The 12,354-nt window shown below is 42.2% G+C and overlaps 1 long non-coding RNA gene across 1 annotated transcript in view; it reads right to left on the bottom strand.

The window, feature by feature from the left end:
* Positions 1 to 322: 322 nt before the first annotated feature.
* LOC139186658 (uncharacterized) overlaps positions 323 to 12,354 on the bottom strand; it is a 96,885-nt gene continuing 84,853 nt past the window's right edge. Inside the window, exon 3 of the long non-coding RNA XR_011570329.1 lies at positions 323 to 5,198. This is a non-coding gene — a long non-coding RNA (uncharacterized lncRNA). The remainder of the gene's footprint in view (positions 5,199 to 12,354) is intronic.

The following is a 12,354-nucleotide window of genomic DNA, read 5'->3' on the forward strand; positions in this document are numbered from 1 at the left end:
GGGAAATCGTGACTAATAAAGAAAAAGCATACAAGAGTTCATAAAAATCTGATCGTCATCTTAAAAGGTCAGGGGCCAAAGGAATTAAGAAATCACCTGAGTGCTTAAATCTCCATCAGTAGGACAGTGATAAAAAATGGCTGCTACTGACCACAAGCAGCATGACTTAAATGTGCCCCATCTGCTGGGCATCTCAGCATAATCACCAGCGATTCAGCAGCTGGCAGTCTACCACCAAGCTCAAGCAGCAATGAGCCAGGGCTCACAGCTGTACAGTTGACAAAGTCTTACCAGGAGCCAGCCAGCTGCCTCCCTTGCTCTGAGCAGCAGGCTGAGTGGAGCTGGCAGGGCTAGCTAGCCAGCTGCGGCTGATGTCACTACTGTAGGTAGATAGATGGGCCTTACTTTTCTTTTTCCTCCACCCATTACGTTTGGGCTTCAAAAGTAATGAATGATGCAAATCCAAACAATGCAGAAACAAGGGAACTGAACACCGTTCCCTACAAAGTCTGAATACTGGACTTTCCTGCAGAAGAGTCCAGAAGGAACTTGGACTTAAAGCATCCTACAGGGACCCTATTAAACTTCTATGTCATTTTTATGAAAGCATGTGACTGAAACTTCCTTTCTCTATGTGAGGCATGTACATAGAGGTTGCTCTCTTTATAGTAATAAAACACACTGAGTTGATTTCCTTTAAATTTTTTTTTTAAACAGACCATATTTGTGGGTGTATTCTGGGTATCACTGCATTTGAGCAGCCACTGTGTTCAGAGCTATGTAGGAAACCAGAAGCAGCCCCTTGTACCTGAATATCACTTATTTTACAATAATCCAAGGGGAATTTCTGAATAAAGCTTTAGTTATGTGTTGAGTGGGCTTCCCTGGTGACTCAGATGAGAAAGCATGTGCCTGCATTGCGGGAGACTTGGGTTTGATCCCTAGGTCAGGAAGATCCACTGGAGAAGGGGATGGTTACCCACTCCAATGTTCTTGCCTAGAGAATCCCATGGACAGAGAAGCCTGGCGGGCTATAGTCCATGGGGTCACAAAGAGTCGGACGCGACTGAGAGACTAACACTTTCATTTTGTGTGTGTGTTGAGCACCTAGCATGAGAAGGCACATTACCAGGGTCTTTGCAAATAAGGTAAGGATCTCACAATGAGATCTGAGGTGAAATGAGATCCTGGGTTACCCAGATAGGTCCCAGACCCAATAACAAATGTCCTTATAAGGAATGCACAAAAGACAGACACACTGAAAAGAAAAGACCAGCTGACAATGAAGCTAGAGACTGGCATGACGTGGGCACAAGTCAAAGAGCTTTGGGAACCACCTGAAGCTAGAAAAAGTGATGAAGCGTCCTCCCCTAGTGTCTTCAGAGATAGCACATCCCAGCCAATCCTTTGACTTTGGACTTCTGGTCGCCAGAACTATAAGACAATATGTGTCTTCGGTTTTTAACTCTCTAACTTTCAGGAACTCCTTACGGGCCTCCCAGCAGACTGAATAATGCATGGGGCATCTCAAATCCTTCTGCAAGGGGACACCAGAGGACCAGGCTATGGAGGACACACTTGGGGGTGAGAGTATTCCCACTCCTAGAAAACAGTTCAGAGAAAGTGTTGAATCAATAGTCAAATAATATTTATTGGCACAACAACAACTGCAAGACTAGTTTCTATCTACAGAGCCTTTGTCAAGTATGGGTCACTATTGTAATCATTCCACACCTAGAACTTGCTTAGTGGTCTTAACAACCCAATGAGACAGCTAGTGAGTCTATCCCCATTTTACAGACAAGCATACTGAGCTCCAAGGGGCTCACTCACTTGCCCAGGTTATCACAGAAATGAGCAGCGGGGCATACCTGGCCATGTCTTTGCATTAAGCCTATTCAGATGCAGAGAAGAAAACATTTACTCAGAGTTGAGGGCCCAGTTCTCAACTCAAACGTCCTTGGGCAGGTTTCCCAGACCCTCTGAGCTGGATAGAAGCTCTGGCTGGTCTCCTTGACTGTGATATTCTGGGGTCTCCCAAATCTGTTCCCATTCTGAACTGTTATGATTTGCAAACCAGGTTTTTCCTATTAACTGTAATTTGCTTTTACATTTGCACAGTGTCTTCCTGCCAGACTCTGGACACCTGGTCTGTTCTGCCACACAGTCCGGGAAAACAACCAGAAACACAAGAGAATCAGCACACTCCCCGAGCCATACGGAGGGGAGGGGAGCGATGCACCTCATATTTTAAAATGTCCTTTTCCTCCTGCAGCCAGGCCTCACTGAGAAAGCAGGCCCCAGGGCTGCCAGGAAACCAAGCTGCCTCTCGTTCTTATATTTAAATTTAATTTAACCGTAGCATTACCCTGCGTGTCAACAGTTCAGGACAAATTGATGGATTCTAGTTTAACTATTTAGCTGTGCCAGTGGTAATACGTTCAATCATGCATTAAATTAAAAATGACACTTGGAAATATATATATCCTGGACTCAGTTCTGTGCACCAAATAGGAAAAAATTTTAAATGCTGTCTGGTGGAAGATTACCACTGAAGAAGCATGAATCTCATTACCATAGGTTGCATGGCACACATTTACAAAGCTCCATTTAAAAGACTCTGATGGTAGCAGTTTGGTTATGCAGCTGGCTAAATGGGCCATTTCCTTTCCACAGGAGAGGACTCAACTGCTGCCAAAGCTAAGAGGTCATCATTGCCCCCCACCTCCTCAGACCCCCCTGAATTCCCAGGTACCCGTGGCTCACATGTCAACTGCTCCCAATATACAGTCTGACCCTTCACAGTAGCTCAGAATTCATCCACAAACATAGACAGCGATAAAATAAAAGCAGTTACCATTTATTAACCTCCTAGTATGTGCTACCCACTTTGCACTTCTTATGTCGTTCAACAGCCCTATGAACTCATTATTATTATCTCATTTTAGCATATGCAGAAGTTGATGTTCAGAGAGGTTAGGTGTATTTTTCAAGGTCACACAGTGGTTCACGGCAAAGCCAGAATCCCAAGCCAGTCCTGTCTAATTCCAATACCCAGGCACTTAACGATGGGCAGCACTGCTACTTAAACCATCACTCTGGAAAATACCCAGTTAAGCAAGCTTCTGGTCACCTTCATTTACCAGCCATGAACCCAAATGAGACTAGGGTATTTTATTTTGTAGGTAAGAACTGCAGAGAAAAGAGTGTTTTCTTAGGATTTCTCCACTCATTTTGCCCTGACTGTTCCCACCAGGGGCAGGCAAGTCCTATGCCACTAGAACTATGGACCCTTCGTGGACCAGGATCAGACATACTTATCTCCTATACCTCAGTGCTCAGCCAGGTACCCAGTCTAAAAAAGGCACACGTGGCCATTTGTGGAGCTTGTTGACCTGGGTGCTGGGCCAGAGAAAGGAGGGAAGTTGGGGCAGCACCAAGGAAAACAGCAGAGGGTGAATAGAGGACCAGCCCATCAGAGGAGCACAGCCACCAGAAATGTAATGGTGAGAGAGAAAAAGCACATTATTTTCCCTTTCAGACTAATAGAAAGGTATTTTCCTTAAGGGGCAGTATAACTGTTACCACAAAGACGACAGCCTCTAGGAACCCTCCTATACTGTTGGAAGGAATGTAAATTGGTACAGTCACTGCTGCTGCTGCTGCTAAGTCACTATAGTTGCTTAAAAACTATAAACACTGTTCCAACAGTATGAAGGTTCCTTAAAAACTATAAATAGAGTTACCAATCCCACTCCAGAGAAAAACATGGTCCAAAAGGATCCATGCACCCCAGTGTTCATAGCAACACTGTTTACAATAGCCAAGACATGGAAGCAACATAAATGTCCATCGACAGGAACGGATAAACAAGATATGGTACATATGTACAATGAAATATTACTCAGTCGTTAAAAAGAACGAAATAATGCCATTTGCAGCAACATGGATGGACCTACAAATTGTCATATTGAATGAAGTGTGTCAAACAGAGAAGGAGAAATATCATATAACATCTTTTCTATGTGTAATCTAAAATGATATAAATGAACTATTTATGAGACAGAAACAGACTCACAGACTTAGAGAACAAACTTAGGGTTGCCAAGGGTGAGAATGGGAGGAAGGGATGCTTAGGGAGCTTGGGATGGACATGCACACACTGCTATATTTAAAATGGATAGCCAACAAGGATCTACTACATAGCACAAGGAAGCCTGCTCAAAGTTCAATGTGGCAGCCTGGATGGGAAGGGAATTTGGGGAGAATGGATACATATATATGTATGACTGAGTCCCTTTGCGGTCTACATGAAACTATCACAACATTGTCAACTGGCTTTACTCCAGTATAAAGCAAAAAGCTTTTATAAAAAAGAGGGCAACCTTCAAATTCTTTCCTCTTCCCCAAATTTAGGTTCAAATCATTTTGACTGTGAATCACAACAGAAAAACCTAGAAGCAGATTTTCTCAGTGTAAGTACAAACTTGAGTCAACAAGTAAGCCAAAGAGAGTGCAGAGAAAGATAAAAGCAAATGATCCTTGAATTACTTCTCTTTCTTTCTGCTTCTCCGCATGGGTCCACACTACTGTCACAATGGGGAGACGCAAATAAACCTTATTGTTTCATAAACATTTCAATCACATAACCCAATTAAGTCCAGTGTTCCTGAAACAATTTCATCTTCTAGGAAATGAACATAGATCAAGTGCCAGATACTTCCCTATTCACCCGACTGCTTCTGTGTCTTTGTCTCCTACTTTCTATGCTCAACCATCCTCCCATCTCCTAATGATAGGCTGGCAATTTCTATTCCAAACAGAAGCCATCCAGCCGCCCAGTTCTGCATTTATTTAGCACAGATCCTACTGAGAAATGTCCATTAGTGAGAGCTTTACCATGACCTAACCTTGAGAGTTCTGGGTTGAGTTGGCATTGGCTGTGAGTGGGCAGCCCCAGGACAGAGCTGAAATTAACCTGATTTCAGCAGTTGGCTTCAGAGTCTGTTTGCATCTGCTGCCTTAATGGACTGTGAGAGGGCTGCCAGGTTGTCTTCCAGAACCTGTCGTCAAGGTTGAAGGACGCAGGCAGGCAGCCCAGTGGGAGCCTGGATGATCAGCAGTCCTCTCTGGTCAGTGGTCCCATGCTGTCAGGCAGGTTTATCTGGAAGGCTTGGCTTCTCCTTTTTCCTTTTAATCTAAAAATAAAGGAACTGCTAAACATGTGCTGAGTTTGTTCAATCAGAACAAAACTTAAATATTTTCATCAGCCTTGTTTCTTGGGGATCATTTTTGCATTTTAATCCCTTGTGGGAAGGCAGGTTTTTCTACACATGCATGCATGTTAAGTTACTTCACTCACATTCAACTCTTTGCAACAGTATGGACTGTAGTACGCCAGGCTCCTCTGTCCATGGGATTCTCCAGGCAAGAACACTGGAGTAGGTTGCCATGCCCTCTTCCAGGGGATCTTCCTGACCCAGGGATCAAACACACATCTCTTATGTCTCTTGAATTGGCAGACAGGTTCTTTACCTCTAGCAGCACCTGAGAAGCCCTTTCTCCCCGTAACACAGCTCAAAAAAAGGACATTCACCACAAACAGGGGTCTGTCCAATCAAACTGAAATTGCTCAGTCTTGGCCTCTTAAAGAAAATTCATTGTTATCTTTAATAAACAGTAGCTGTTATTTGTTGAATAGTAATTGTACTCCAAGCCTTATGGTAAACAGTTTAAATAGACCTACTAGTGATAGCAAGGAGATCAAACCAGTCAATCCTAAAGGAAATCAATCCTCAATATTCACTGGAAGAACTGATGCTGAAGCTGAAGCTCTAGTACTTTGGCCACCTGAAGCAAAGAGCTGACTCATTGGAAAATACCCCTGATGCTGGGAAGGGTTGAAGGCAAAAGGATAAGCGGGTGGGATACAGAGGATGATATGATTAGACAGCATCACCAACTCAGTGGACATGAATATGAGCAAACTCCAGGAGACAGTGAGGAACAGAGGAGCCTGGCATGCTATAGCCCATGGAGGTGCAAAAAATCAGACATGACTTAGCAACTGAACAACAACAACTATTGTCCCCATGGTTCAGATGAGAAAATTGAGGCACTCAGAGGCCATGGAACCTGGCCACAGTTACAGCTAAGAAAGAAGGAACAGGGCTGAAATTCATTCCCAAGTCAGTTGATCTCTTGGTCCATTCTGGCCAGTTCCTGTAAGGGGAACAAGTTCTGTGAGGAACCAGATGAAGTGATGGAGGGTCTGGAGAGTTAGGTGCTCTTCTGAATCTCATTTTCTGCCCCACTGACTTCCATCTTTTTTCAACATTAGAATCCCTTTGTGCTTTTCAAAACAATATCTTCATAATCACTATACTCAACACACACTGAAAGAGCCAAAAGCTACTACAAATTTAATAATGTTTATAAACAAGTTTGTATCTTATTCCCTACAATAAAAGCAATGAACATTACACATGTGTGTAAGTCATCATTATCAAGTTAACACACAATGCTTAGGGCACATAGGGCTTCTTGGAACCCTTGAACTAATTGAGAAAGCAACAGCCAGCATTGATTTGGTTCTTCGTCTCGGGGTGCCCAAAATAGATGGTGTGAGGATGGGTAAGCGTTGTGGCTTAAAAATAACAGCAAACAACGATAACAAATGAAACACATTTAAAGGTTTAAATAAAGGGGTAATTTAAGGAAACACTGAATTTACTGTCAATGTTCTCTTTTTGGAACAAGACAGAAACTTGGCTGCAAAAGGATTAACAGTTCTGAGCTTGGAAAGGACATTTCCCTTTGGAGAAAGTTTCCAAAGCGTATTCAGAAGAAGGTGGAAGGGAAAGGGAAGAGAAAGAGGAAAGAGGAGGAGGAGAAGTAGAGGAAGAAGAAGGGGAAGAAGAAGAAGAAACTTGTGAATGAAATGAACAGTTCTCCTTCCCAGGACAAAATGCCTAGGACTGCCTACTGACCACCTGAGGTCAACCTGAACTCTGTGATCTATTGTTTTGCTGTGTTTGCCTTTATTGCAATACCAAAATCTTACCTAGTATGTCCTGTAGGTCACACTTGTCATGCCACCATACTCAGCAAAAGGACACAGAATCAATATGTCCCTTCTTTTAGATCCAGTCAGTCATGAAAAGGCTCTAACAAAAAGTAAAGAAGCTTCTTTCCAATTGTTATTAGTCTCTTGATGGAATGACTTTATTCTGGGTTTCTTGGTCTCAGATGCAGCAGGGAAGCTAGGCAATCTACCAACACAAGGCTGTGCTGTGCTGTGCTTAGTCTGTGCAGGCAGATTCTTTATCATGTGAGCCACCAGGGAAGCCCAAAGGATACTGGAATGGGTTGCCATGCCTCCTCCAGGAGATCTTCCCAACCCAGGGATCAAACCCAGGTCTCCCACATTGTAGGCAGATTCTTTACCATCTGAACCACCAGGGAAGACCCGACCACAAAAGCACAAGATCTGATGGCCTTCCCATTGAAAAATAGTTTGAAATGTCAGATGAGCACTGAGTAACCCCTGGCATCAAAAGAATCAATAGCCTCATCCAAATAGTCCCTAAATTTCAGAAAGGCTTGCAAAGGAAGAAGTGCCCCCTCTTCCATCCAAGCAACAAACATGTTTGGATGTGCATTTATTATGAAATCAGTGTGGGCAAGAGTGTTCATTCTCAATTTGTTTGATAAGAGGACTAGAATTTAAGTCCATATTACTGTCACTACGATTTATCCCAAACAAAAGAAGATAATGAAGGATAACTTGCGTGTGTAATATGACAAGTGACCCATTCAGTCACACACCTATGTTTGGATAGGGTTTATTCTACAGGGTCTGATACTCCAGTCAACAAATGTGACTGAACACGTGTTCACTCAAGGACCTTTGCCTGCTCCAGAGACACCTGGAAGAACATTTCTGGCCCCATCCCTTCTCAGCCCTATTTCTCATAAGTGCAGAAGTACAGCTCAGATTCTGAATTCTACCTCAGCAACAGAACCAGAGTCCCAATCAATTCTTGGTTTGCCAAGGCATTCACTTAATAAGGTCTTGTGAGGAAGACTTCAGGATGATCATGGGAAGAACTCGATACTTGTTGACTCTACTAAGTGCTCTACTCCTGAGGATCTGTATGGCAGCCCTGCCTTTCTAACCTTCACTAACTCTCTGTGAGAATGAGAATAAGGTTTCTATGTCTGTTTTTCACTTGGGAAGATCTGAGACAGAGATCTTAAGGTCCCCTAGTCAAATGAGCCAGCCAGCAAAGCCACGCATAGGGCTGGCATTTCATCACCATCTTTTCTGTTGAACATCTTCTAGAGCAGAAGAGAAAGACTTGTGATGGGACCTTCAGATTGAGAGAGAAAAGAAGAATCGATCTTGAACTCTTAAAATGTTGTTTATTTTTTTTTAATTTTATTTTATTTTTAAACTTTACATAATTGTATTAGTTTTGCCAAATATCAAAATGAATCCATCACAGGTATGTTGTTTAAAAAGGGAAGAAAGGGGTCAGAGCACGGGGCCAGCCTACGGGAGAACGGGTGTGGGATACACACTGTCAGCACTTGGTCAACCCAAGCCTGCTCTGCAAATCTCGGTCCTCCTCCCCATACATGAGACAAAACAGCATCAGTATCAGATGGCTGTTAAGTAAACTAAATAAGATAACATACATTGGAAACAGCAGGCTTTTTAAAATATATTTTGATATGGAAAATTTTTAGTCTTAATGGAATTTTTTTACAAAATTGCTTCTGTTTTATGTTTCAGTTTTTTGGTCACCGAGGCATGTGGGATCTTAGTTCCCCAACCAGGGATCAAACCTGTACCCCCTGAATTGGAAGGCCGAGTCATAATCACTGGACCACGAGGAAAATCCCAGAACCTGTGGGTTTTTGTCCTCCAACACAGATCTAGTCAGGATGGAGTGGTCTCCTGTCACTTGGATCTAACAGTCTTTATGCCCTGACCCTTACTGTACAACTGTGGATCAGGATCCCAATGAAAGAAGAATGGCCCAAGTGGGAATTAACATCCTCACTTCTCTCTCAAACATTTAAGGATGGTCAGGAAAATCCCTGCATCTCCTACTAGGATTGACTCCCCTTTAGACTTCTCTGGTTCCCTAAATCTTTAAGGATTCACTCACATTTTTGCCCTAACCACATCCCCCTAACCACTCCTTCCTGGTCCCATATTTGCTCCCAGGTCTCTTGGTCCTCCTTTCACATTGTCTTATATTCTCACCTCTAAGAAATATTTTTACCAGAATCTTTGCATGTGGTTTTTGTCCTTTTTACTTCTGAAAAAGGAGAATTGGAAGAGAAGCTGAGGCAAAGGGGATCGGGGGCTGTGAACTTCACATTGACAACTTTAATGCCACCTTGAAAATTTTAAACACAAGTATTTATATTTTTTATTTTCTCAAGTATTATCTTGGTATATACAGCTTTAAAATTTCCCAAGAGCTTAAATACAACATTCTATATACTCCATAAATTGTGATATTAGTGTTTAGATGGCATGTGAAACACTACAATATTTTTCCTGGCCATTAGTCATAACCAGCATCAGTGCCAACACAGTACATTTTACAACCCTGGATCAAGACCATTCCCATAGAAAAGAAATGCAAAAAAGCAAATGGCTGTCTGGGGAGGCCTTATAAATAGCTGTGAAAAGAAGAGAAGTGAAAAGCAAAGGAGAAAAGGAAAGATATAAACATCTGAATGCAGAGTTCCAAAGAATAGCAAGAAGAGATAAGAAAGCCTTCTTCAGTGATCAATGCAAAGAAATAGAGGAAAACAACAGAATGGGAAAGACTAGAGATCTCTTCAAGAAAGTCAGAGATACCAAAGGAACATTTCATGCAAAGATGAGCTCGATAAAGGACAGAAATGGTATGGACCTAACAGAAGCAGATGATATTAAGAAGAGATGGCAAGAATACACAGAAGAACTGTACAAAAAAGATCTTCATGACCCAGATAATCACGATGGTGTGATCATGGACCTAGAGCCAGACATCCTGGAATGTGAAGTCAAGTGGGCCTTAGAAAGCATCACTACGAACAAAGCTAGTGGAGGTGATGGAATTCCAGTTGAGCTATTCCAAATCCTGAAAGATGATGCTGTGAAAGTGCTGCATTCAATATGCCAGCAAATTTGGAAAACTCAGCAGTGGCCACAGGACTGGAAAAGGTCAGTTTTCATTCTAATTCCAAAGAAAGGCAATGCCAAAGAATGCTCAAACTACCGCACAATTGCACTCATCTCACACGCTAGTAAAGTAATATTAAAAATTCTCCAAGCCAGGCTTCAGCAATATGTGAACCGTGAACTTCCTGATGTTCAAGCTGGTTTTTGAAAAGGCAGAGGAACCAGAAATCAAGTTGCCAACATCGGCTGGATCATGGAAAAAGCAAGAGAGTTCCAGAAAAGCATCTATTTCTGCTTTATTGACTATGCCAAAGCCTTTGACTGTGTGGATCACAATAAACTGTGGAAAATTCTGAAAGAGATGGGAATACCAGACCACCTGATCTGCCTCTTGATAAATTTGTATGCAGGTCAGGAAGCAACAGTTAGAACTGGACATGGAACAACAGACTGGTTCCAAATAGGAAAAGGAGTTCATCAAGGCTGTATATTGTCACCCTGCTTATTTAACTTATATGCAGAGTACATCATGAGAAACACTGGACTGGAAGAAACACAAACTGAAATCAAGATTGCCGGGAGAAATATCAATAACCTCAGATATGCAGATGACACCACCCTTATGGCAGAAAGTGAAGAGGAACTCAAAAGCCTCTTGATGAAAGTGAAAGTGGAGAGTTGGCTTAAAGCTCAACATTCAGAAAACGAAGATCATGGCATCTGGTCCCACCAGTTCATGGGAAATAGATGGGGAAACAGTGGAAACAGTGTCAGACTTTATTTTCCTGGGCTCCAAAATCACAACAGATGGTGAGTGCAGCCATGAAATTAAAAGACGCTTACTCCTTGGAAGGAAAGTTATGACCAACCTAGATAGCATATTCAAAAGCAGAGACATTACTTTGCCAACAAAGGTTCGTCTAGTCAAGGCTATGGTTTTTCCTGTGGTCATGTATGGATGTGAGAGTTGGCCTGTGAAGAAGGCTGAGTGCCGAAGAATTGATGTTTTTGAACTGTGGTGTTGGAGAAGACTCTTGAGAATCTCTTGGACTGCAAGGAGATCCAACCAGTCCATTCTGAAGGAGATCAGCCCTGGGATTTCTTTGGAAGGAATGATGCTAAAGCTGAAACTCCAGTACTTTGGCCACCTCATGGGAAGAGTTGACTCATTGGAAAAGACTCTGATGCTGGGAGGGATTGGGGGCAGGAGGAGAAGGGGACGACAGAGGATGAGATGGCTGGATGGCATCACTGACTCGATGGACATGAGTCTGAGTGAACTCCGGGAGTTGATGATGGACAGGGAGGCCTGGCGTACTGCGATTTATGGGGTCACAAAGAGTTGGACACGACTGAGCGACTGATCTTATCTGGATTTTTTCTTCATTCCAACTCTTATTTATATTTTAACAGTCATTTGACCATGAATTCCTTTTTATTCTTAATTTAAATGAAAACATATTTTCCACTCTTGACATAGTCATGCTGAATTCTAAAGTGTCAGCCTATTTCCATGGATTATTATAAAATGAGAATATTATTGAATATACTCACATCTCAAAGAACAATAAAAGACTACAAATATACAAAGTTTTGATTTCTTCATTATAAATGCTAATTGACAAGGGAAATGATGACAAAAGTGAGTCCTAAATGTGTCCAAATAGCTTTAAAAAAATTTCAATAAAAATCAATATCCTACCACTATTATTACTTTTTTTTTTTTTTTTTGGCAGCTGTGGGATCTTAGTTCTCTGATCAGAGATCAAACCCCAGGCAGTGAAAGCACTGAGTTCTAACCATTGGACATCCAGGGAATCCCACACCCTATGGCTATTTTTAAATTCCAAAATTAGATGGAAGAAATGTCTGGACCCTGGTTCTCTGGAACTCAGATCCTCTGCTTGGGCTTCTTGATTCCTCTTATTTCTGCATGTCAATTAGTTTCTTGATTTCTACCTTCATGCCACCTGCCTTACCTGCCCACCCCTTACTTTGTCCATGGCCATCTGACCTCCAGTAGATGATAGTCTGTTTTTTATCTACCCCTTGTCCTCTCAAATGACCCCTCCATCCCTCACTTGTTACTATGAAAATTAAGCTAAAAGTTGAACCCTAAATGCCAAAAATACAAACACAAGCTACGTTTTCAAATAAAACTCTGCTTA

Source organism: Bos indicus, chromosome 13 (genome assembly GCF_029378745.1).
Source record: "Bos indicus isolate NIAB-ARS_2022 breed Sahiwal x Tharparkar chromosome 13, NIAB-ARS_B.indTharparkar_mat_pri_1.0, whole genome shotgun sequence".
Lineage (NCBI taxonomy): Eukaryota > Metazoa > Chordata > Mammalia > Artiodactyla > Bovidae > Bos > Bos indicus.